Source organism: Drosophila montana, unplaced genomic scaffold (genome assembly GCF_035044405.1).
Source record: "Drosophila montana isolate Dmon_TW-CO22-7 unplaced genomic scaffold, ASM3504440v1 contig_3848_1, whole genome shotgun sequence".
In the NCBI taxonomy this organism is placed as follows: Eukaryota; Metazoa; Arthropoda; class Insecta; order Diptera; family Drosophilidae; genus Drosophila; species Drosophila montana.
Window position 1 is genome coordinate 1385368 of NW_026998720.1, and position 27949 is coordinate 1413316.

The 27949-nt window shown below is 38.8% G+C and overlaps 1 protein-coding gene and 1 long non-coding RNA gene across 4 annotated transcripts in view; one reads left to right on the forward strand and one right to left on the reverse strand.

Moving 5' to 3' along the window:
• The window catches only part of kek6 (kekkon 6), a 68729-nt gene that overhangs the window by 31721 nt on the left and 9059 nt on the right, over positions 1–27949 (reverse strand). The window lies entirely within an intron of this gene.
• LOC135438458 (uncharacterized) lies at positions 1395–9994 on the forward strand. Of its 2 annotated transcripts, none has more exons than XR_010437886.1 (3): positions 1395–2331; positions 2415–2888; positions 9846–9994. It is a non-coding gene; the product is annotated as an uncharacterized LOC135438458 (long non-coding RNA). The 2 variants fall into 2 exon arrangements; XR_010437885.1 differs by lacking the exon at positions 9846–9994 and adding an exon at positions 3006–3279 and having other exon boundaries at positions 2415–2947.

Consider the following 27949-nt stretch of genomic DNA (forward strand, 5'->3'; position numbering starts at 1 on the left):
GTGGAGTCTTATGTCATCTCTTGAAAGGTTACGAGTTTTAAAAGCTAGCGACGAATCGGAGTCTCTTGCTAGAGTACCAAATCATTTTGGACTTCTTCTGGAAATAGGGGGCCAGCGCGAATTTTTTGGAGGAGCACAGAAACCAGGGACAAAATGGAGGGAACCTGATCCGGCTCTTGCAAACTTTATTCGTTAAGCAGCAAGGCGTTACGTTTATTTATAGCATGCATTTTATGTAAAAATATTAAAAGTATTCCAATATTAATCTTTTAAGAATTAAAGACAAAGGGAGATGTGATATTTAATTCAATGAATAAATGAATGCATCAAATGTGTGCAAGGTAAATTGCGCATTGCGCGTCATTTAATCATTAAATTATTTTAATTGTTTACTTTGTTAGCATGTATTTAAAGCTTGACGAATTGACAGCTTTGTAAAACGCGTAAATTAACAAATTTGGCAATTTCATCAAGTGCAGCAAGTTGCAAACTGACGTACTGACTGATCGATGTGCCTTTTATGGCATCAACAGCTTTCAGCTCTTTGACCAAAGCAGCAGCTTTGATGGGTCAGCTTAAAGGTGTCAATCGCACAATAGCTTAAGCTTTTTCCTTTCTTGGTATTTTATTCACTTGATTTAAAAATAACACTGGCAACTAAGCCCTTGGACTTATGCCAGAAGGATTTTTATTTTATAAATATTTTCTTTTATTATGCAGCTGGTGGTGGCGCCATCTATTTGTGATGCCAGCAGAAGTGGGAGATTTGAACCAGCGACCTGTCAATACTTTAGTCTTCGAGATTTAAGCTCGAATCTCAAATGCTTGAATTTAGATTTATATATTCTATTCAGCTCGAAATCGATCCCGTAATTATGCGAGAGACAGATATTTTCAACAAGTTTCTAATGCAATCAAATCAAAGTTTGCGAAAATGCACTTGAAATGATAATAAAGCAATTAAGATATATGAAATTAAAATCGAATTGTTTTCTGACTCGCAGGCTCGGAGGAAACTAAAACGCACTAAAATAGGGCCGAGGAGGATGCGGCAAACCTTTCGGCTCGATTGGCTGGGCGGCTGGGCTGACGGTGACGTTAATGACCGTCAATAAAAGCCGTGCTTAAGTGGCAGTAACGGGGCATGCCTTTGGGGCCCGAACAATGGCAAAACACGGCCAAGCAATTAATGTCAAAGTCAATATGCCTTATCGTGCCGTTAAATGTAAAGGGTATTATAATAAAATAAATAACGCAAAAATCAGCAGCGCTAAAATTAAATCGAACATCAACAATCTGTGGAAAACAACAAGCGAGCCAAACAACTTAACAGCGCTGGCAATCAGCCTGGCAACCACGCAGAGGATAGCTTGAAGGCCACATGGCCGGATGGTAGGATAGCCGGACCGGGAAGGGCCGCGCCGGACTGGGACGTGGTCGACACCGGAGTTGAAGTCGGCATCATCGTCGTCGTCGTTGTCGGCGTCGGGGCCAAAGGAATCAAGCGAAATCAACGAGGCATCCAGCAACTTGGTTATCCATTCCATTGCCATCACCAGCGTCTACGCGGAACGCCACAAGCATTTTCTATACCCTAGCAGTGGGTATTATTGATTGGCATGACATGTGTTACACACGGAAGGTATATATACTCTAGATCAGTAGCTGCAGACAAGTTGAAATAGCTTTCTGTCCATTTATATGCCAGCCAAACCTATCTTGATGAGACTTGACAGAGATTTGTCTTCTTGCTTTAGGCAATACAAATGTCGCTGACATAGAAACGAATTACATTAAAGCTAAATCTTATCAACAACGACGCATCGAAATATCTGAACAATAATCAAAATTTACGTGCTTCAAAATGTTCCTCATGAATACAGCAAAATATTGTCACAAATGGAATCTTTTGTACCCAATTGAAAGAAAATGAAGTATTTTTACGAAAGACTTTTATGTTCAAGATATCTATTACAAATCATACTGATGCTGGCAACATCGGATTACTATATCAGAAAGCCTCCAAGCGAACAATCTGTCAGAATTTGAGTTTAAAACTGAAAAACAAAACATGACAGCTTAACTAAACTTAAAAGTTGCCCATTTAAAAATGATCCTTGTATATTAACAAATTCTAGGGAAAATAGAAAACAAACAGACTTTTTACGTATAAACAACATTCCTTTTTTTAATAAAACTAAAGAAAGCTCAGATTCAAAATTAAATTAACATCGAAAGCTCGTATCAGAAATATTGGATTTCTTTTTCTTGTTTTTACATACAACATTTTTACAAACAACTTCTTCGAGGGTATTCAAACTTCGGCAATCCGTAAATAATTTTTCCTTTACGTTTCTGTATTTTGTTATTTATTTTGTATATATTTTTCTTCTTTCTCTTTTTTCGAAGTGCAGCTCGTTAGGCACGAACGAGCAGACAGACGAGTAGACAGCGTGGCAAGGACATAAACAGCAATGGCAGCCTCATCGAAAGGGGGAGGCGTGTTGGCCCCTGAGCCGGTGGCACCTTCAACAAGCGAGCTGGCCAGGAGGCGTGTTGCTGGTGTCGACACTCCGCGCGCGTTTTGCTGGCTCTGGCACGGATGCTCACAACTTAAACGTCAATGTTGAGCGCTGCATTTGCCAGTCAAAGCCATTGCCCATTCGTGGCGTCTGTCCAGCGAGGAGCCAATCTGCTTGCCACTTTATCTGTCGCCTCCGTCGTCGCTGCTGCTGCCATTGCCTGTCGACCCCAATTTACAATGCTTTTTGTCTGGGTTCAGCTTGAGATGCCCGCCGCCAGCTAGCAATATTTTGGACTGTGCGGCGAGAATCGCTGACAGCCAGGTCCTGCAGGGGACAGGCCACCACATTGGCAGCTGTTAACAGGTAATCCCCTTACCCAGCTGTCGCGGTGCCACGCCCCGCCATTATTCAAGGCAGCTCACGTAAATTTTTTAAGTTTCGTCATTAAGATTATGGGGGACTAACGAATATTTTCGCCAGAGCATGCACAGAATTTTTCATAAACTCGTTTAACGAACGAATGGGCAAAGAGCTATACGCCAGCGAGAGCGCGTACAATGGGGGAAAGTGCACCGAATACCGCTTAAAAAATAAAACTCTCAACAGTTTAGCCGGGACACTAAGAACATAAGCAGCTTAGAAAGTGAAAGAGCTTAAAATTGATTTTTTTTTCTCCATACTTTGTGCAGTGAATGCTATTGAAAATGTATTCATTTAAAAACTTAGGTTATCGATAGTATCGATAACTGTACTAGGCTGTTGCTTTCTATACGTAAGTTATCGAAAAAAATAAATATCGTTGCATATTGTGAAAAGTCGTGACTATAGTAAAGTCACAAAAGCTACTCTGCTTGACATTATTATATTGATCGATAAATCGATTTATTTATGTTATTAAGCATTAACCTAACTCTTGCAGATGAGTAATTTGATTGATGAAAAATACTAGCTACAAATAAGTTTATTCTTTTTATCAATCACGAAATTTAAATAATCGTCGCTGTCGAAAATTGCATTAAGGATACTCTTAAGTCTTTTTATCTTTCGCTCTAATAAGCTTTAGTCCATTAATTAGATACCAAATTTATTGAGTACTCTAATAAGTTTTTGTCCATTAATTATATAACATATTTCTTGAGTTATCGGGACTTTAGAAAGTTGCATGTAGAATAATCGAATACCTTTAACGCTACCATAATTATCGAAAGATGAAAATAGCCATTGATTAACCGACAAGAGAAGAGCGAAAGCTATTCTAAATATACTCTGGCACCTAGCTATGTCTACGGCTTAGTTGCATATAGGATTTTCCCATACATTTGTACCAATTAGCATAGAAATTGTATGATGTAACTAAATATTATTTAACTTATATGGTCGAAACTATGGAAGTCTGTAGTAACTTTCTTTACCTTTGTTTCGTAACTGCATAAATTGTTTTCTTGCTACTATCAAATGATTATATTGTGCTGGCTGGCCTAAAAAAGTTTCAGTTATCGAGACAATCGAAAGTTGCACTAAGGGTATTGTTACACTTTTAGGAAATGTTAATAAATAAATTTTAAATTAACTTTATTGATGAAGGCAAACACCATTCACTCTCTCGTTCTCGTCTATTTCCCTTGCCTTCAGAGACGCACGTCCATGCCACTTAGGGGCTGAATTGAAAAGCTACGAATTTTCTTTGGATTTTTCTACTTCCCCCCTCCCTCCTCCACACGCTCGAGGGGGCTGCACAATACAGTGTTCGAGCGAGCGAGCGAGCGACGTCAACACGTGCCGCAAACCTTTTACCAAACCCAAAATGAGAATCCACACCCAACTCAACTTGAGCAAGCGATGCTGTTGCTACTTTCTGTTTCTTTTGCGTTTTCTTTTCTTTTTCTTTCGTTTGGTTTTCTTTCCATACCCTGTATCTATTGAATATTTGTGAAAATATGATAGATTGGATTAAAAGAAGTTCGCGATCAAGGTGACGAGCTGCTTGGATTTGGCCATATCCGTCTGCCCGTCTGTCTGTCCGTCTATGTGTAAATTTTTAAATTTCGATAAAGATCGATTTTGAGACATGGTTTTTTAAGCATAAGTCGAAGATTATAAGACTCCGATTCACCAAACTTTGCATGTAGATCAATCTATAGCTTACACTTATCCAGCATATTTCGTTTGTTTTTTTGATACCTCACACCAGCCCTTACTTTAAAGGATAACATAAGTAAAGGGAAAATTTGGAAACACCAAAGTCATTAATACACTTTGCTGATGAATTTTTCAAATGTCGAAGAGCCTTTTTTTTCGAAGGATTGTTAAATTTTGTCACATAATAAAAATAATTTGCCATAATAAAGACATATATTTTCAAAAATACTAGAAACAACTTCAAAATAAAAAAAAGTTTAATTAAACTACGAAGTCAAATATACACAGATAATATCAAACTGAGAACTTTTTTATGCTCTGGCTCCTGGGTTTAAAAAAATTTGCAAACTTCTATTTTAGCGCAGCCCGGTTCGGTACAGGGTAACCGCCAGTCGGACACTCTTGACTAGAACACACACATTTGTTTGGTTTTCTCTTTCTGGTTTTTCTTGAACATTTTGCTTGTATGCTTATTCCTGTTGCCGTGCTTGTTGTTGGTTGTGTAAGCAAATTGCCCAATTTTTCGTTGTACTGTGGGGCCACCAACAAGATGGTGGTCGGTGGGAGGCAGAGGGTGCTGGCTGTGGGACTGGGGCTATCAACGTATTATCTTGTCAAAGGAGTGCAGTTCGAAATTGTTATGGCAGTAAGAGAAACAGCCGCGGCAACAACAAAAGTTTCCCTTGTAATGGGGTGTTGGTGGTGGGTGGGTAGGTGGGTAGGTGGGTAGGTGGGTAGGTGGACGCCGTACTAGGGGGGGGTGGCAAGTAAAGTGTGTGGCAAGAATGCGCAAAAGTATCTCTGGCCGCTAGTTGGGCGCGCTCTAGACTAGAGCTGGGCTGTTGCTGGAAAGCAATAATCTAACATTTCAGCACATTTTACAGTTCACTGAATTAAATAAAGAAACTTTGAGCACACACACCCACACACATACATTATGAGTGTGCGTGTGTGTGTGTGTGTGACTACAAGTTCTCTCAAATGTATCCACAAACTCAAACGGGACAGTTAACAGAAGACAAGCCTGGGCCCGAGCTTCGGTTGTGCCTTCAACTGCGTCTTTGCCCCTAAAACCCTCGCCCTCTCCCCCTCCCGCTGTCGACCCTGGTAACTGCCAAGCAAAGCAATTTTTATGGAAAATGCTACGAAAATTCCACATTATGAGACTCTGAGCTGTGAGCTGTGAGCTGGGCACAAGGGCACACACACACACACACACACACATACAAAAAAATGCTGAGCTAACGATGTGTGATTTTTTTTTCTGTATGGTTTGGTTTTGGGGCAACAATTGGGCGCTGCTGCCTAGGGCGGGGTGTCGGGGTTTGGGTGTCGCGAACCCGGGCATAAAAAAATAATAATAAATGAAAGTGTTGGCGCTGGGCGCAACGTTGTCGCCGACCCCGCCCCCGCCGCCACCGCCGCCGACGAGGCTGCTGCTGCCACGTATAATAACATTCAAGTACGCCAAGTTTAATCTCTCAAAATGCTTATGCAAAAAAAAAAAAACGAGTAAAAAAGAGAAATAAAAAAGGGCAGCAGCAAGAAAAAATCAAGTAAGAACATTTTAGTCGGGTGAACGCGACGGTGCAATACTCTATTTAGAGTTGAACGAAAGCTGTGAATGGCCGCACGCAGTCAGTGACTCTAAGACCTTAAGCCGAAGGCAGTGCCTGTCAAACTGTGTCTAGAATTTATTGATATTTGCTATTTATGTGGGCGGGGCTGAGCGTGACCACAATAGTTCGAGCTATATAGAATGAGTATGTCCTCTTTTGACGATATGATTCCCTATAATAAATAATATCGATAAATATCGACCAAAGTAAGTCGTCCCGAAGCTTATACTTATTCAGCATAGCTCCTTTTCTTGCCATTGCCATCTAAAATTTACACATATTTTAACAGCGATCTTTAGAGAAGCTCATGACAAGTCTAGTGGGATCTAGTGGGAGCTATCGATTTATGCGCTTTGTTCACACCCTGGTGGGCGAAGAAATGATAACTCTTTGAGGCAAAAAAAAACAGCAGCATTGTTTTGAGGTTTCAAGTCTTTGTACACAACCAATAGACTGGCTTTCACCTTGTTAACAGTGTATAAATATATATATATATATGCACACATTATACTACAGCGAAATGTGAGGGTAATTTACGTTTAAAGCCTGCAAAATTATTCAAATTAAAATTGTAAGTATTCCAATGCGTTGGACTGTGTCAGCAGTTGTAGCAGCTTGTGGCAGCTGGGGCAGATGGGAGCTGAGCCATGCAGCTGGAGCTCGTGAGCTCTCTGGACGGCATTGCTAAATTAGCTGGGACACTTAATTTCTGTTGACGCGCACATTTTTCTATGGAAATTAACGCTAAATAATTTTTGGGGAATCATTTCTGTTGTTGCCCCAAGGAGCGTGGCAGACGGTAGAGGGTAGAGGGGGTTGGGGTAGGTGGGGCAGGGCGCGGTGGCTATGTGGCGGCAATTAGGCCCGGGGCGTTTGAATTAGTTTCGTGTTTTAATGAGTTTCATAACTTTTTGGTTCCGTTGTAAATTGTAAAAGCAGAAAATAAACGCACGCACAGCAAACACAGCGAATGAGCAAAATTTCGAGTTGAACCTATTTGTATATAGGTATATGTATATGCATATATATATATATAATATATATAAGCTTAGCCCAGTTGACACAACCAGCCAAATGGCATTGGAACTACAACAACAACAACCGCCGCTTTTAAGCCGTGAAATATGCAATGATTTATGGTAAGAAGTCAACAGTAGAGTCTCAGTTGTGGGGCACGTGCATGTTAATGACATTTTAAAAGTGTCTCCTACGGGGTTTTCATTTATTTATTCTTTTTTTTTCTCTCTTGCCATATCATGTGGTCATGTGGGGCTTCGCATTGGACTTCCGCTCTCCCACCCTACAATAGACACCGCTTTGTAATGTGATTCGCTTTGCATTTAGCATACTTTTTGGCGCAACATTTGTGCTTTGCATTAATTTCAGGTTTTGGGTGCATTTTTAAGGTTTTAATATGTGGGACATTTGTATACCCTGTATAACTAGTTCAGTCATGGGTATATCACTAATAAATTAATGCTTATTCATTTAAAATTTAAGTAAATTCCTGATAAGCATTAACAGTCGAGTTAGTTAGATGAAAATAAAAAAGGATATTAAATTAAATGAATCAAACAATCAATTATCTTGGATGATCAAGATCAAGATAATATTCGATCATAAGAAATAATATTCGGTGCTGCCAAACAATACAAATCGATGATAATCGATAAAAATCGATGTTTTAAATATAAAGCCGTTTTTCAGTGTTATGAATCTATAAAATCGCTAATTATAATCGATAAAAATCGATGAACATAAATATAACTTTATTCTCGTTGCAACTGGGCAATTAAAATCAAGATAATCATCGACAGAAATCAATGTAAATAAATTGTACCTAGTTCTTGGCGATACAAATCAACACAAATCGATTATGTTAATCGATACAACTCGATGCCGTTTCTCAGTGTTAACAATCTAAAAAATCACTTATTATAATCGATAAAATTCGATGTTAGTAAGTAGTAGTAACTACTCAATTAAAATCAAGATCATAAGCGATTAAAATTGATTTAAATAAATGATAACCCATTTAAGGATGCTATGAATCCATACAAATCGATGCTAATAATTGATTAAAATCGATATATATTTATATAAGCAGATTCTTGGTATTAATAATCTATAAAATCGATCAAAATCGCTTATTTTTCGTTTCGAATACTCAATTCAAATCAAGATAGTAGTCGATGAAATTCAATGTAAATAAATTGTAGTCGTTTTCTTGGTGGCACTAAACTGGTATCAAAATAGATTATACAAATCGTATCGATAATAATCAACGTGTGTGTATATATAATATATATAACTAACTTCAGCGTATCTTTTAGTCAATCAGCATTGTCTCGAGCAGTCCGATTTGTTTGGCGATTGGTCTTCCGCCTGCGCTTTATTCATTTATACATATTTAATGCCCTGCAATTGCAATATTTAATGGCTCGCTCATTAATTAAACATTATGTAGTCGAGCATAAGGAAAAAGTCGAAAATGTACTTTAAAAAATAAAAGACAGAAAAAATATTCAGCACCCAATGACAAATGGTTCACGTGGTATATTTGCTATAGAGCTTTTGGGCAGGGCACAAATATGCGCAAACTGCGACAAAACAAAAAAAAAAAAACAGAAAGAAAAATCGAACAAATATTTGGCCAGAATCTCTGGCTATCTCTTTCGTTCACTCGTTATCCCTCTCGCTCGCTCTGCTGCTTAAACAATTTTTGTTTTTAGTCACAATTCAACTGTAATTACTCGGCATGTCCATTACCCACCCGCTCAGTTGAAGCTATGAAAAATAAGCTGCTTTTCGGGCAAAGGGCACAAAAAAAATACTTTGTATTTTCTTTTAATTTTTCATTGTTAAATTGCCGTTTATCTGGTATTTGCCTATATATGGCTGAGTGTGTGTGTGCCTGTGTGTGTGTGTGTGTGTGTGTAGGACGCGCGACAGAACGGAGAGCAAAAGGATAAAGTAAAATACCGCACCACAGCGTCAAGTACAATAAAAACAAAGAACAAAGATATATAAAAAAAAGGTTGCCTTTGGAAAAGCCTTTCAATGGCTAATGAAATTGTGTAGGAAAACTGATATTGCCACACAGACAGAATTCGGGGCCAGTACCAGAAAAATACACAGACAGAAATAGATACAGAGACAGATACAAATACAGATGCACACAGATATATGCCGGCATCACAAAAATGACCATTAGCAAATACATTTTTTTGAAAAACTTTTCGCTTTGACCCAATGAATGAAACAAAACCAAAGCACACAACAAGTACAAGAGCTTTGCTGTGCCAAGCATACGAATGCTAGATACCCTGTACGCAGCTCAGAATCGCGAGTAGTGTTCGTTTTTCAATACGTCATTATGAAATACATCATTATATAATAATATGAGTTCTTCCCAGAGCGATAGTGAGCGCGGCTTAAATATGTGTTTGATTCATAAATTCGATTCAAATTTTATATTTTAGATCGAATCTTAAAACATAACCTAAAAACTTAGCCTAACCTCACATAAAATGACGCATTGAGTTTTATTCTAATTTTGCAGCCGGCTGGTCTACTTACATAGACTTGGTTTAATCATTCAGGAATCAATAGTTTTTTGCTGTTTAGCTGTTCGGATGGGGAATGGATATGTGAACGAGCATGTGAACCGAGCTGAAAATGGAACAGAAAACAGGATGAAATCTGGTTTAAAGCCCTGATTTTAGCCCAAAACTCGCTTCAAATCAATTGCAAAAAAAACTCAACCGAAGCATATTTAAAATAAATATCTTTTTCATTAAAATAAACATTTTTGTTTGCATTTTTAATTTTTCTAAACTAAGTAAATATTTTAATTCGAGTCAAAAGCCCTGGCAGCTAGTTTTCGGTAAACTATTTAATAGGTTTAGTATTTTAAACTAGATTTATTAATAAACTAAATACTTTAATTAAAAATGTGATGAGCATAGATTCCAACTAAAACCCGGGCGTGTGCACCATCAGAAATTCCAATCTTTTGCAGCCAACATAAAATTGAATATTTACTCCTATTACGCTTTGAAATCGGAGTTTAATAAATAATTGTAACATATAAGCAACGAACTCTTGCTGTACAATTGGCAAAATGCGAATGTGTGCAAACATTTGCGGCACACAAAAGATACAAGATACACACATCACGCGGTGTGTCTGTGCGCCTGTTTGTGTGTGTGCGTGTGTATCTACATGCTGTGGTCCATGCAGCAGGCACTTCTCTTTGAGCGGCCCGGCCCGCAAAAGAACAAAAATCAATATGTTGATTTCAACTTTTTGCGTACCAAAAAAAAAACCAAAAGAAAAAACAAAAAGGAAAAATCAAACAAAAAAAAGAAGGAAGGCAACAAAAACGTAAAATTTTGCTGGTTTTTTGTGCCAACAAAATCGGGCAAATAAGTTGTAGAATGGCGCGGCAAAGGAAACTAAAAGACGGTCATTATCTGTTTACATATTCATGCGGCCCAAAATACACTTATATTTCTTTTATATATCTATATATATATGTATATTATGTATGCATATACTTGTTTACATACTTAAGCGGATATTTTTGACACTTTAAAAATTGGTATACGCCATATCTGAGGCGAATTGGCGACAGGCAATTTCTCACAGACGAGCAAAAACGTTATCAAAAGTGTTTTGGCCCAGCTGAGACCAGACCAGGCCAGGCCAGGCCAGGACCAAGCCAGAAGCCTGCTCCTTATGCGCAAATCACAATCGAAGCAGATGGGCGCTGTTGAGCCGCGCCAGCAGCAAGTGGATATGTCATGTAGATGGGCTCAAAGTCTGCCATATCAGTTGTGTTTGTGTTGTTATACACTAACAGAGGATACTATGCTTTAGTCACCATATATACGCAACGCATAGAGGATGAGATCTTTCAACGCATAAGGCATATACATACATATACCCTTCCCAGAAGCGTTGTTTTTTTTTTTGCCCAATCACCAATCTCGCAGTTAGTTTTTAGCCGGATCGGGCAACAATATTACATAGAACTTTCTAAGAGCATATTTTATTTTAATTTTAAAGATATTCTTGCAAGCCTCTGCCTTCAACAGCTGAGCGTAACCTTAGCAAGATCGATACAATATATCATAAACATAATAATAAATAAAAGACTCAATCGGAGTAAAGTTAAGTTGTTTTATGAAAACTATGAGTACAAAGAATCTATGAATACGAAAAAGAAAGAAACATTGATCCGTTGACGGTTCAAACCTTGCCCTAAGGCTCTTTCGATAAAGTTCAAAATTGGCTCGTCTAGTTTTCTTGTAACTTAAAATGATATGAATATTTGTCAATTATCGAAATCGAATAATTTGTATACTCGTTCACGGTATAAAAGGAGTATATTGATTTTGTACAATATTCATCTTACCTACATCTGTGCGTACATCTGTCCCGTCATTTTTCGGGACTTGAGGACTTGAGGAATTTGACATTTTGAACTCTATATCGTTTATGCGTCCAGTTGTGAAGATATTGCGTTAAGCTAATTAGGAGGGAAGACTAATTGTGAGCTTCTCTAAGAAATATTAGGTATACGATAGGCGTGTGGTCTATTGGAAAATGGATAAATCTTAATAAATGCAACTCTTTGCACGTTTTAAACTGTCATTGGGCTGAGAACGTTTTTGACGCAGTTCAAACTTTCTGTTCTTGTTCTTATTTAGATCAACTTAAATATCGTTAGCGCTTTGTCATAAACCATAAAAAATTGTAATATTCACCAAACCTTTCTGTGTATTTCCTTAAAGTCTAAGTTTATCTATTTTGTAGGTTCAGGGTTCGGTTCATAATGAAATAAAAACTGAGAGTTTCAGGCTAGATTTGGTTCGCTCCCAAAAAGTTTGCATTGCTGACAGAAGAGTGTTGTCTGATTTAGATTAGTATTTTGTGTATCGCATCGCTTCTAAATAAGGGTATTTAATTCTCGGCAGCCCGCAGCTTGCTGTTGTTTCTGGTTTTTCCTATAAACACATAAATACTTCTTTTTTTGCCTTTGTCTTTTGCGTTTTTATTATTTTGCAAATATCGATAAGACAATAGCGGGCTGTGAGTTGGCAGTCGGGAGGAGCGCAGGAAGCGCTTCGGCTGTAACTGTATCAGTATCTTTATCTTGTATTTTTGTCTTTTGTGCTTTGCCTCAATGTTAACTAAATATGCTCAGTAAATATGTGGCGGAGGGGTCCATATATGCCACCCCAACACATTATGCACACATACATAAATTTATGTGCGCGTCTTGCTTAAGCGACATGTGGGACACGCACAAGGACAGAAGAGACGCCCATTTCCTTAGGGATAGAGCGAAGCGGAAACGCTTATGTATATTATTAATGTATATAGTATATATATATTAAATATGTAAATGCGCTCTCGTCAATGTCAAAAGGCATTTTTGATGAATTTCATTATTATATGCATGCATATGTATACATACGTAATTGGGTCAAACACAATCAAAAGAATACACGCTGCGTATACGTAATGAGCTCTAGTTTTGTTGCATGCCACACATAAGCAATGCATAAAATAATTACAAATATCAAACAAACAATAATTAAACACATGCTCGAACACAAAAACAATCGCCTTCATTTGCTATGCAACTTTACAAAACTTTTTGAATTGCACATAAATAAATGAAATGCAATTAAATTGTATTTATTGTATTTTAATTTAAATCAATTGCACTCCATAATCTTTTTAAATCTGAGTAAAAGTGTGCTGCACAATATAAAACAGACACTTTGCTAACCGAATTGCTGATGCTCAGTCCCCGAAATAAACAAGTCAAACTACATTCGTATCCATACGCCCCACCTCTCCCACCCATTCACTTTAGCCCTGTCGCGAGCACATACCAAGCAGACACATTACGTATACGACCCATGAATAGTTGGCGTAGTTGACGATGTCATCGCCATCGTTTTCGGCTACACTGCCAAAAAGTGTACTGATTTTGTTAGAGTATGTGTAACCCATTCCTTAATGCATATTTATTCGCTGAGTCCCAACAATATTGAGTTACTATAGCTATACCTTCCATATATCCAAGAAATTGTTCATTTAAATTTACTCGAAACATGACAACTATATCTCATCTATATTTATATCCTTATCTGCCATAAGTAGCTTTGTAGTGCTTTGAATTTTAGCATGAAATGCGATGTATGCAAATTTATCAAATTTTCCCAGCCAAGTATTTAAAAAAGAACCCCAAGAAACTTTCACAACCGTCATTAAAATATAATTTGAGAAAAATGGAAAAGCGAAAATCTGTTACACAACCCTTTTCGAACCGAACTGCTGGAATTTTGCGTCAAATAACATACAAGCAGTATGCAACACTGATTCACGAATTTTGCTTTACCTTAGAAATTTGCCTTATTAATTAGAAACTTTTCAAATAATAAAAAGCAGAAAAAAGAATAATTTTCTCTGTGAGCTGTAGGAAGTTTCCAAATAATCAGAAGCAGAAAACCGTTAAAACCATTTTTCGCGAATTTTCCAACCCTGCTTGAGGAGTTTTTCCAAATAATGAATATAACCAAAATATACTAAAATACTCAAAATATACCAAAATATGATATTACTTAGCGGAAAAATGGCTGAAAATCTGACCTCTATATATGTTCAGAAAAGTTTAGTGAAGATCTGATTCCACAGTTGTCAGCAAGGGTATTTCTTATTCGGCTAATCGTAGCTAGTTTGCCTGTTATGTGATTTTTTGTTACCAGGCTGGCTTCACACACATATGTATGTGCTTGTGTGCGTGTGCGTGTGTGCGTGAATTGTGATTGTTGTTGCTGCTGTTCATTAGAGTCGCCCCCTCCCGAAAATGTGTGTGTGTGGCATGCAACGCGTCACAGCCATGAAACTGCAGGAAACTGGGGGAAAAAAAGTGAGCAAATGTTTTGGCCAGCAACTGCTTAGCGAGTTGATGTTGCCGACGGGCTAACTGGCTGACTGAACAACTGAACAACTGGCCAACTGGCCAACTAGCCAAACGGCTAACTGGCTGACCGAATGAGTGAATGACTGTTGGTTGGGTGGGCTTAAAGCTCTGGCTACTTGCCTGGGTGATTGTTAGATATTATCGGCAAAGTTATTGGTGGCTGCTGCTAAGCATAAAATTTATTAATGCCCCAAACGAGCAGGAGATGTTGTTCTTGTTGTTGCTTCTGTTAGCTGTTTGGTGTTCTGGTCCGGCCACGTAGACGCTAACGGAAGTTACGTGACTCGTGGGAATAAGCCGCAGCAAGCAAATGGAACCACAGCTACCAGCAAAAATAAAAAAAAAAAACTAGATGCCACCAACTCAAATTGCACTTTACCTTCGCTCCAGCTTTTGCACTAATGCGGCAACAAAAGGGCGGCAGTGATAAATCCAAGCTAGAGGAAGCTCAAATAAAAATGAAGTAGCCAAAAGTGCTTGGCCCAATGGATTTTATGCGGCTAGTTGGGGGCCAGAACATATCATCATAATGCTTGGCATAAAACCAAAAAGCAACAAGGCAGCCGATTTTCGACCTGGAATACAACTTCTTACTTTACGTTGTTCTGTGCCGTGTCGTGTTTAATTTTTAACAATGTTATACCAAACATTTTCCTTATATTTCTGCTCAAAAATTAGCCAAACACAAATCTGACACAAATCTTATTGAATCAAAGGATTTTTTGATTTAAAAGCAGACATAAAAAAGCTTTCCATAAATATAAAAGCTGTCCTGACTGACTGATTGACTAACGGATTGACTGAGTGATTGAGTAACTAACAAACTGACTAGCCTAATGAATGACTGACTGGCTGACTAGCGTAATGAATGTCTGACTGGCTGACTAACTGACTGACTGACTGATTGATTGACTAAATGACTGACTGACTGACTAACTAGCTTACTGATTGATCGACTGACTAACTGACTGACTGACTGAATAAGTGACCGACTGACTAACTAGCTGTCTTACTTTCTGAATGACTGACTGATTGCCTGACTGATTAACTATGTAACTTAATGAGTGACTGACTAACAGACTGGCTGATGGACTATCTAACTGACAGACTAACTAACAAACTAGCTAGCTTACTAACTCGATCACTGACTGACTGATTGACTAACTAACTGACTGACTGACTAACTGTGTAGGTGACTGAATGATTGACTAACTGACTAATTGACTGATTGACTGACTGAAAGACAAACTGACTGACTGTCTACCTTAGCTTATGTGATATAAATGCACACTAAGACGAGTTTCGTCAAGATCTAAACGCAAATGTGAAAAAATAGCTCCGAACGATTGCATGCAACTTTTTTGCTTACCGTCCAGTCAGTATCAGCCAAGGTTTGAAGCTTAAGAATATATATTAATCGATTAGCATAAAGCTAAAACTGGTCAGTCTGGACAGGTAGCCGACACGCGTTTTAAAAGCACACTGAAATGTCTTCCCGAAGGCTTTTTATAGGGGATGATCGAGTCAGGCAGCTAGCTACTCAACTGTAATTATTTAGACGATTGGCTGGAGTGAAATAATACTTGACCCTGTACGAGATTCGTCTCCAGATCCCTGTGAAATGTGCTAATCCACAACATACCGTGGAAATCTAGTTATTTAGTACGATTCTGTAATCACTGGAAGTTAAAATTAAGATTTGATTTTATATTTGAAATTTGGATGAATGTGACGAACCATGACACAGACCAAAACCTCATGCATGAATGTTGAAAACCAGTTTAGAGCTATGCATCGAATCACTGACAATTTTCCTCCTGATTCTTTTTAGTTCAGAAGACAATAACAGGCAAGGACAAACGCGTAAAGTGCTCATAGTTATGTAAATAGCATTGTGAATTACATAAATTGCGTATACGCAACGTTGACGGCATACGCTATAAATTTTGTATATACATTCAAATGGAAGCACTTGCCAAGCATTTGCACAACATTTAGATACACGAGTGTAACCGTGTGTGCGTGTGTGTGAGGGCCATTGATAAATGTAGAAGAAAAATAAAAACAACAACACAAAGGGCCTGCAAATAGCGGAAAATGTTAAACGCTCGCCGCTAGCGTCGCTGTCGACAGCGGCACGACAGCGGCGTCGGCGTCGGAGGTGCGCAAATTGATATTTTTCTACAACATGCAAATAACAAGAGTAATGCGTGGCGACCTTCCAGCAGCAGAGACAGCAGCAGCAGCAGCAGCGGTCCCGCAGGCTGCCTACCCTAGTCGACATAAATGATCTGATAAGACAACAACAAACGTAAAAATTTATGCATACCAACTAAAACACACACGGAGACACGGACACACGCACATACACGCCTGCGTGTGGCAGGCACGTGTCGGATGCTGTGGAAAAATGAAATAAAGTTAAACAGGATATTTCAACATTCAAGAACACAAAAACTCAACAAATGAACGCAACGACAAATGAAAGTAAAAGGCGACGCAGGGTTGGGGGTTAGGGGGTGTCGGGTGTGGGGGGCTGGGTTCTACAACGACGACGGGACACATTCCGATTCGGTGTGTTAAAATGTAATAGCAACGTTAATGAACACGAACGCAGTCGCAGCACTGTGGAAATGGTCACATAAAAAGCAGCGGTTCTTGCAAGGCTGCGACCCGCCAAGCTTCAACTCCCCCCTAACCCTACCCGCTTGCTGTGGTTGTAAAACAAATACACACACACATACATACACAAGCAGACACTATATGTATACATGCCGCACATTAGGCCGCGTGGGCGGGTCTGCCTGCCTCAAACGCAGTGCATAACAAATCTCAGCAAAACGCACGTTCCTGGCAGCGCCACCTAGCGCCCAGCGTCTCTTTTGTTGGTGGCCGCACAATCGCCAGTGCTGCCCATGCCGCTGATTTTCCGTCAAATCTGGCTTTTTTTAATTGCAAAATTTTATTCGTTAAAGAAATAGTGGGCCACGAAGGCTGGTTTTCTTTTTTTTTTCGTTTTTCTTAATTATATAAAAAATGAATGCAAAATTAAACAAGGCAAAACTTAAAGCTGATATCGCTATGTTTATCAAGTCTACGCTGTGTTATAGGCAGCGACTTTCAAAACTAACATTTCGTTTTTAGCGCAGCAAATGAGAAAACAGCAGGAAAAGCAGGATACGTACGTGACCTAGAACTGGTCACTGGATAATTCTTCAGAAGCTGTCGCTAAGAAGAAGTTAAGGAATCTTTAAATCTCTATCTCTCTCACCCTCTCTTCTGCAACTTTGTTCGCATTGACAAGACAAGAATTTCCTTGCTTTATTATTGTTTACTGTTTAGTTTCACAAATCAACGCCTGAAGAGAAAACATAGAGTTACGTGCAAGCCGCAGGGCATACTTAAGTAATACCTCTCTTATATGGCTGAATAAATTTGCAGCGACAATATTTAAGTTAGAGCTAATAAATAGAGATAATAAAGGGATGTATTTTGAGTAAGTAAAACAAATAAAATAGCGACATTTCGGAAGTTTGTTTTTGGCTTTTTATTTGGCTTCGCCGTTATATCCGATTTGACGCTAGAATTTTCTTTCTTTTGCCACTTAAAAGTTGGCACCACTGTTTGCCACAGTCCCGAAAAAGCAATTGCTACAGCGTCGCGTCGAGGCCAACGCAGGTCGCTGTTAACAAAGAAGAAGCAGTAGTAAAAACCGCTCATCAGAAGGCCCCACTTTGCACCCAATACCAAACAGACAGACAGACAGCGCGCGGTTTTCATTGGGTCTCCGAAACATTCACATACATACACACACATATACACATATACACATATATATACATATATATATATATATTCATTTAGATATGTATATAGAAGGTAAGTAGTGCTTGGAGACGTCGCGCAGTATTCAATGAGGCATTTTACACCATTCGCTTGGCATTTGATGAGCATCTCGCGCCACTTTGTCAATGTGCGCCCTCCCTCCCCCCCTCTCCACTCCCAGGGCGGTCTTTGTGACACCCTCGAAAAATTGGTCGCCATTGCCCGCTTGTTGCTGCCTATTTAGCCGCCCTTTAAGGCATTTTTATGTCATCGGATGCGTTCGCAAAATTTCCAATATGCCATTTGGATTTTCGTGATGCGGCTCAATTTACAAAACCCCGAAAATGACAAAATTAAAAGGTTTGCCCTTACATGCGCACAAGTATCATTATCAAACAGGACAGGGGCGTCGTACACGGAAGGAGTTTAAAAGGACAACAACTAAAAATTAATTACAAGGCACAACAAGTTGTGCATACAACCATGAACAAAAGTTTTCAATCCAACACTCAACGAAAAAGCAAGCAAGTACCATAAATTCAGCTAGGTTTAAAATTGGGTTACAACTAAATTCTTATTTCAAGACGTACAAAAAATTGTATGTTGTTTATAATAAGCATTCTGTACTTAATTTAAGGTATTTTATTTTTATTACATGCAAACTCAGTTTTAAAAACAAGATTAAATTAGACTCAATTGAAGAAAAGAAAAAAAATAAAATGGTACTTTACATTTTCTAAGCCTTTTTTTATTTTTTTAGCATTGACTGTAAATTTTGGGTTTAAGATTAAGTTAAGACTTTTTAAAGAATATTGCAGCATAAGATTTATACTAATTGTTGTTAATTTTCACAATTTTAAAATATTTCAAAAAAATTTCAATTAAAACCGTTTATAATTTTTGTTATATGTAAAATCAAGGCTAAATTATACAGATTTTAAGAAAATTCCAGAATCGAATGTCCTTTTTTTCGGGCATTGTAAATTTGTAAGGAATACATTGTAAATTAAAGCCATTTTTTTATTTTTTTATATTCACTATAAGTTTTGGAATCAAGGCTTAAATATTATTATTCCTGAATTCTACGCCACTTAAAATACAATATAAGTCGTCGATTTTTCTCTAAGTGCATACATATCATTTTAATATCAGTTAAGAATCCGAACTACGCCCCTGGGCCATCAGGTAGCACGGGACAAGCTAAACGTTCAGCATACGCAACAATTTATGAAAGACCCTAATTCAGTTTGTTGTAAAAATGTTTACATGCCAAACAAAATGAAATGAAACAGGATGCCAAGCAACATGAAGCGGATAACGTGTTGCCAGCAACAGAAACAACAACAGCAACAACGACCACGACAACAACAGCAACAAGGACAACAACAAGGATAGCGGTGACGATAGACATTGCCTCTGCATATAGCCATCAAATATTAAATGGAATACCTACGTAATTAAAGTGAAATGAATTTAAGTACACAAATTGAACGTCAAGGCAGTCAACCATGCCCCAAAGTGCCCCGCCAGGCACGGTTGCTGCTGCCACAGCTTTGAGTACTTGCCACGTGGACGTGACTGTCCCACGCCGTATGCACACACGGATGTTTTTCTGTTTGAAGCACTCGTGTAAGGCAGCAGAGCAAACACACACAACACACACACAACAAACAGCGACGTGATTGTGGCCAACATGTCGCTGGGCAAAGAAGTTGCCGCTGGACGCTTCATTTGACTTCGACCAATCAAAACGTCGTTTCGCAGCGATTTTCAGCTTTAATAAATGGCTATGTAAATGTTTAATCTGTGGCTAAGAAAAAGTTTGTGTATCATGTACAACAGGTGAGAGTGCTCTAATCGGAAATGGCCGACTTGGAGATACCCTTAACCCAGCGACTAGCTGCAGTTAGCAACATTCTTCTTCCCTTCTATACATACACAAAACACACAAACACACTCCACAAGCTATGCCGTGCTTCTTCTTCACTTTGCCCTAGACTATGGATAATACGTCTTGCATAACTATGGTGTTTATTGTCTTAAATATGGCTCACCAACTTGCTTATATACCAAATACCAAGATTTAAGCACGAAAAATTAATTTTTTTAAATCTTTGAAGAATTTTGGGGGTAAATAAAAACTTTGAATATGGATCTGTGAATACTAGTTGGTATCTCTAATAAGATCTGCCCCAAAAGAAAAGGCTTACCGATTTCATTGCAACACACTTGATCATCGCGTGTTGTAGAGGTCCTACGTTAATAGTTAGATAGACAGACAGACAGTTAGATAGATAGATGGATAGAAAGACAGTTAGATGGGCCATGAAAATATATTTTTGGAGTTGTCTCATCCCCATAGTAGGCTGACAAAAAAATGTTAACACCTGATCTAACACGAATAGACACGAGTATATATATCAAGTTTCTAGCTAAACTGACGGCACCAGCAGCCCAATACACTCTCAATTAATTAATGAATAGGGTATAAGCATTAGACGCAAGCCAATTAGATATTGAAGCAATTGGCTAGAAGTGCATATGGAATTGCTAGCTCATACTCTCTGCGCTCAATTGGACTTGTTGACGCATAAACACATAAATTTCAATAAAATCCCCAACGTAGATATACGTGTATGCAAACAGCTCGACGAGCAATCATGTGCTTGATTAAATTCAGTTTGAATATTCTTAACAAAACCGAAAGAAAAAAAAAAACAGAAAACCTAAAACGGAAGGGAATACTTATAATCCGGTTGATGTATGCTTTTTGTAGAACACACATGACGCTTTGCTATGATAACAAAAACTCAATCTTGGGCTCTGCTGCTCGAGAAGCGGCCAAGGAAAACAGTCCAAAATACACACAGACACATCCCAAACAACTTGGTAACACTTTCCGCTGTCGATACTTATTGTATGCACACATACACACACACGCACACCCGCGCAACAACGTCGTTACAGGGCCGACTCCTACACAGCTTATCGCATGCATTGGCAAATTGTCGCCATCATTGGAGGCCACAAAAGATACCAAGCCGCGGCAGCGATCCACAGTGGCCAAAATCACAGTTCAACTGCAGTAGATGAACTTACAGATATTTAAAAGACAATTCCAAATAAATTACTTCTTTATAAAATACCAGCTGTTAAATTTGTTTTAAGATCATTCAATGGGTTGTCTGTAAGAAGTTCAGTTTTACATAGTTTATGTATTTAATTTCTTAATAATATGTCATATATACAACCCCGCTGGGACTCTCTAGCTGAAAGACTTCTTGACTGTGAAAATAACTGACTTATCGTAAATCAAAAAACACCTACAGGTAAAACATAGGCAACCTATCACATTTACTTAATCTTAACTCATGGTTAAGTTATCGATTTCAAGAAATTCTGGAGTAGTCTATTGAATTTTCTTAACTCAAAGTAATCTTTTGATTTTTGTTACTCAATAATTTCTTTATTGATATATAAAGAGAGTTCTTTACGACTATAGATCTTTTAAGTTATCAAAAAGATATATAATTTATCGAAGAATTCTTATTTCTGAACTAATAGAAAAGTAAGCAAATAGAGTAGTCGTTGTCGATTGTCAGGCTATCCAATCGAAATATGATATATATCTAACGAAAACCGAGTATTAAATATATCGTATCAGTTATTGATTTCCCATTATTAAACATAAATTGAATTATCGATTATCAATCGATTAAGCTATTGAATAGGTCCAACGTTTATCGACGGAACTCACTATCTATCTTTTTGCCCCACTGTGCAACATCAGCATTTACGTTGCCAGCTACTTGAGAAGCGATTTTCTCTCCGTCTTATACTCATTTCGGAGCCCCATCCCCCGCACTCGCAAATGCCCATTCCCAGTTCAACTGCGGTTTCATTAGCCGCGGTCTGTCGAGTTGTTGCTGTTGTTGTTGTTTTTGTGGCTCTAACTGCGGCTGTGGCTGTATCTATGGGCTTTGCTGCTTGGCTTCCTTTCATTTCGTTAAGTTTGGTGGCCGCAGCAACGGCTATTGAAATTTTTTTCGCATTTAATGCCCCATAACCATAACAAGTTGAACCCACAGTGCCAGAGAGCAAGCGTTGCGAAGTTGTTGAGAACTCTACTTTAATAGCACCGGAACAAGCCACCCATCCAACCCCACACTCCCCACCGAGCCCCTCATGCTGGCCAGCGCCACGATTACAGCTGTGGCTCGTTTTTAGCAAATGCAATTAACAAAACACGCTTCTAGCATAAAGTCATTAGTTATTCCATTTCATGAATACGAGTATGGCCCTCAAATTCGAATGCTTCAATGAGTGCGCCAGCGAGTATGCGTGTGCCTGAGTGTGTGTGCGAGTGTGTGCGTGTGTGTATGAGCGTTGTGCGAGCATATGTAGCACATATGCGGGCTTCTACTATACGAGGGCAGGCGGAAAAGTAAAAGGCCTCGACAAGAAGACCACTACAAGGTCTCCTTTCAGAGCAATACACTTATTCCAGCGCTCCAGTTCTGCCCGCTCTGTTGTCCAATTTTGAATAATCGATATCGACGGTTTATCATTTCTCTTCTGTTTTACAAATAAAATAAAACCAGAGACCTCCAATAGTTGCGCCCGTGCTTGTTCTTGTCCCAGCCACAGGCTTTGGGAACTGCATTCTTCATTAACTTCGGTGTTTAGAGTTTGATCTTTCTGAACCCAAGTGAGTGTGCCTATCAGAGCACAAGACCTTTTTTTAATTCTAGGGAGAATGGGGGAGATATACACAAAGTGAAATATTCCTACAAATATTCTCTGTGCATACTTCAATAGAACCTACATACCAAATTTCGTCTATCTTCCTCTCATAAAAAAACCATGTCTCAAAATCATAAGTATGAAAATGATCCAAAATATCAAAAACATTATATTTTCGTTCTGTTTATGGTATACGTGAATGAAAAAAAAAAACAATTCTCTGTCCCAACTCTTGTAGCTTTCGAGCTAAGTTGGACAAACGAACAAGGCAAAATCGACTAAGCTCGTCGTCGTGAACAAGAATATATTCATTTACTTAGGAGGAGCGATGTTCCTTTCTGATTATTACAAAGATTTGCATAAAATCCTTATACCTTCTTTACCCATTTTGAATGCATTCAGGTCTGGTCGAGGCCGATTACTTTTCAGCCAGCCCTCTTATGTGTATGTGTGTGAGTTGATAGTTACAGCATTTTTTTGGTGGATTTTGGCCAGCGTCCGGGTTGCTGGCCAACAAACGAGCGCCAATAGCCAATGGCGACAACCCTACTGCCGGCCACTGCGCGAGGACCCTACGCTAAATTGGCGTCCAATGTTGCCCGGCTGGCCGGGCAAAATGTTGTTGTACATAGGCCGTTCGTGTTGGTATTCCGGCGCCATGTTGTTTGCTTTCACCTCAAGCCGAGTTGGGCAAATATTTTGAGGCGAGAGAAAAAGGGATGCCAGCCGGATAAAGTTTTCGGCGTGAGTTCTTACTTATATAGTATATGCAAAAATGGTATTCAATACTTAAAGATTTATGAGTCTATGAATCTTGCATAGTATCTACGTGTGTGTGCGGGTGCGGGGTGTGTATGTGCGGGTGGGTGTGTGTGCATGGCGACATGAAATACTGATACGCCCAGTCCCCATAGTGCCCCGCAATCCGTTTTAGCCAAAGTCCGACGCACTGGCGGCCACCCAGTGGCTCAGTCTCGAGCTGCGGCACATGTAGGGCTTTGCATAAGCCAAAAGAGCGTCGGCCAAAGCCGAAAGTCCAAAGCAAACACCACAAATTAGTCGACGCAAAAGCAACTCTCTCTCTCTCAACAAAGAAAAACGTAGTAGAAACAAAAAGAACAAGATATATAACTCAACTGCCTAACTAGCAGTTACCCTCATGGCTGTCAGCCCAAAAAGAATTGCCAGGAACGCGAACCTTGCGCTTTGCACACTCACAAGCTCTAGCTTAAGTTTGAACTTAGCCTTTTCACATATTAAAAAATATTTCGGTTTAGGGCTTAGTCTCGGCTGTTAAAGTTTCGTTTCATAGTGCACTTAAGGCAAAACATGCAGGCTTAAGTAAAGTCAATGTCAAGCAACTGCGCGTACAAGGCTTTTACACATTACAGGGTATACAAATCAAGCAAATTCCTTAGGCCCTGCGGCTCGAGGCAAAAACTTTGGCACAGCTTGGAAAAGTAGCAGCTGCCAGGACACATGAATCAGCACAAAGTCCTGGAAAGTTTTTCAATGATTTAATTAGAATTCTTTAAGGTAAATATCTAGCCAACAGCCAACGAAGCGTCCTTTGTGTGTGAGTTTAATTATGAAATTTTCAAGGTGACACAACAAAGCGACAATGTGCGTTTGGGCTTCGGGGGCGGGCGTGCCAAATTGCCCACGTACAGCATTCCTCAAGGTTTTGCGGTAAATTAGCCTGAGATGGTTATCCAATGTGTTAATATGAAATGTTAAAGATTTACAGCGTTTGATAACCGAAATGAAATCCTCTCATCAAATGGCGTTAACAAATTAATAGGTGTCTGTAGCTCATGACATGACTGCAAGCCTACGACCAAAGCTGCTGCGATTCGAATCGAACTTGGTGGATCAAACCCGGCTGCAAGCGTATCAACTGGATCGAACACGTTCCACCCCTTTAGGTTCGATTCGTGAACTTGGTTTTCCACATTCATGTACCTAGTTCAAAGCCTGGGTCCACCCAAAATAAATTTTCTTTGGTGACGTTCATTGTGCCAATATACGATTTCGCCTTAAGGCTCATTTCGTGTTTATGGTTTCCCACAGTACGGAATTTGAACTATAATTTGTTATTGTGTGCTCAATCAAATCAAATAAATAATTCAATACAAAATTTAAATCAACTCAAATTTTTGTTTAACTTAGAAGTGGATATCGCCTTTCAAATTCCTTTTAATGCTGCTCCTAAGTTCACAAAATTAAAGTTTAAGGTGGGCAAACAGATGAAAAGCACTTTACAGCCTTGCTGGAAATAGATCCCAACATTCTAAATCAACACGAAATTCGATGGAATTCGCAAATCCTTTGCTTACGACCACAGTGTTGATAATTGCTTCCCAGCTTAGTTATGCCTCATCTTTCAACTGTCGAAATTTCTGGGAGTTTTTGTACTACCCAACAGTTTCCATTGACAACCTGGCATCAGGCTCTTGACACTGATAATTGGCATCTCATGCCTAGCACTTCGCCTGCTTCGATTAAACTTCAATCTTTTATCGAGTTGGCAGCAGCGGCAGCGGTGTGCAAATACGCAAATGGCGCTGGATGAAGGCAAAATCACGTCAAGATTAATGTTTATTGATTTTCGCGGCTTGCGATAATATTGCGCCTGCGACCAGGCACAGCAATCGAAGGGGTCCTCTTTCGTTGGCTTAGTATACTGGGGATTTGCAAAGCCTATTTAAAATTTGTCTTGTGCTTTGCAGAGTTTCGTTTGTATTTACATTTTACTGAATGCTTTTGAAAGCGTCTTTTGGTATTGGTTTTAGACTTACTTCAACTTTGCCGACGTTGCGAAGAGTATTTTTTGAAGCTCTTTAGCTGAGAGAAAAACAATAGGTCAAAGTCTTTGAAGGGATTTTCAACAGGCAATGATTCCTTAAAATTCACAAAAATAGCTGTTAGCTAGCTAAGACCTTAAACATTTTCACGCATTTTCCACCGATAGGATTTATAAATATCTATGAAACAAATCACAAGGAAATTTTTAAATGAGATGATGTAGAACGAACAAAAACAACAATTTTGCCACACAAACTTTTCACCCATATTCCGCTTTTGCGCGTGAAATTCATTTACATTAAGCTTAATGAAATATTATATATATTCAATAATATAAATTTTGGAATCAAATAATGAATAGACGCGTATTGGCTATTTGAGTGCACAACCAATTTCGGTACCATCTGCATTTTAAACAGTATTTATCTAACCCGGGCGACGCCGGGTAGTTTTCTCTAGCTGTTTATATTTTAGATCTGGTAAATATGAATTTATTAATAAGCTATCAACGCGTGCCATACCTCGGAACCAGTATGACTAATAAGCCGCCTACAAAATCTAAAAGTTAATCATTATCTGATGAAGTATTGATATTGTTTTTGTCCCAGTTGTTGCACAGGCCGTTAGTAGTTAGTCAAACAATGATAGCTAAATGATTAGGAATTCTTGAGAGATAATATGAGGCACATTAGAGTAATATTGCAAGTGTATTTAAATTTAATATACCCTTGCAGGACTTTGAGGTTTGTTGTCTAATCAAGCAATGGATCTGTTGGTTCAAACATTCTATACTTAGTATAGCAAACTCGACAACCTGGCGTTTTTACCAAAAGTCAGATGATGAATCACGTGATGTTAATAGTATTATATTATGTTCCTGTTAAATAATATTGAAAAGCATGACTTGATAAGGTATCAGCTAGGGTGCTTCAGCTATATCTTGGTTAAGGACTCCTACCTCCATATGCCTTGCTTATCGCCATATAATGCTTGATATTAGGCTTATATATAAGGGCTACAGCCAACAAAAGTTTGTCAAACACAAATTCGCACACGACATGGATATAACCATTGGAATGCTGCTGCTCTTCGGGCTGACTTTGGTAAATTCCTTACAACGGGATCCAGCTGACTTAGTCTCCATGGAGGATTACCAACGGATTATGGAATTCCGTACGCTTTCCGTGGAGTTCTCACAACACTTTCGGAATATAACACAGGAAGATTTGGAATTACCGAGCACAAGGATTTGACTCAGCCTGACCTCTGGCAAACTTTGGTCGATAAAAATTAAGCGTGTTTTTAATAGTAGCAGATCTTTAGGTGACTTCTTAAGCTTTTAGTGTTCGATTCGTGGGGATCCTTTCCCAAGGGTTTACTATACGGAAACTTGATTGACATGGGCAACTACGATGAGTGCATCGGGATTAAAAAAGCAATATCCGATAACTATTATATCCAGGGAAAATACTGCCGAGCAAAGCTAACTTTAGTCGAGCCTACAACAAGGTTGGAAATGGGTATTTGCCTACCGGCCTCCTGCTCGGCTACAAATATGAATACATTTCTGAAACAATTGCTACAAAAGCAATTGGCCTTAATATCAACACCCAATTTGTAAGCGAGGATGCCTGCAAGACTTCCGATCGAGAACCTTTCTATGGTCTAACCATATTTACCATGTAAGTGAAACTTATTTGAAAATCTACCTTCCCTCCTTCATTTCATTATCCTTACAGTGTACTACTCTCAGTATTGGGTGCTGTCGCAGTTCTGGCCATAATTTGCGATTACTTTCTTCTTGAAGACCAAAGTGAGTCCTTAAAAAACTAATAACTGAAATTATATGTCTCCATGGCATGCGCTGCTTATCCCTCATTTGGGTCGTCTTTGGACACCAATTTGTATTAGTCATTCAAGCGCCGATTATGAACATGCTGAACTTCTACTATATAGGTATTGCTATCAGTGATGACTAGTTCTCAATATAAACCGCATTTTGCTATAACAGTGGGCAGAAAAGCAATTTACCAACTTTATAAGTCACGCTGTATTCTCTGTGGATACCTTCTTATTTCTCAGTGGCTTGTTGTTGGTCTTGATTTCCATGCGTTCCCTGGAAAGGTAGGTTTAGAGCGCTCCGTAAATCCATCACGACAAACCAATTATTTTTTATCAGAACCAAGGGGAGGTTAAACATTCCATTAATGTACCTCCATCGATATTTGCGACTAACTCCCATTGTGGCTGTGGCCATACTTGTCTATATGAAACTTCTGCCTTATTTGGGA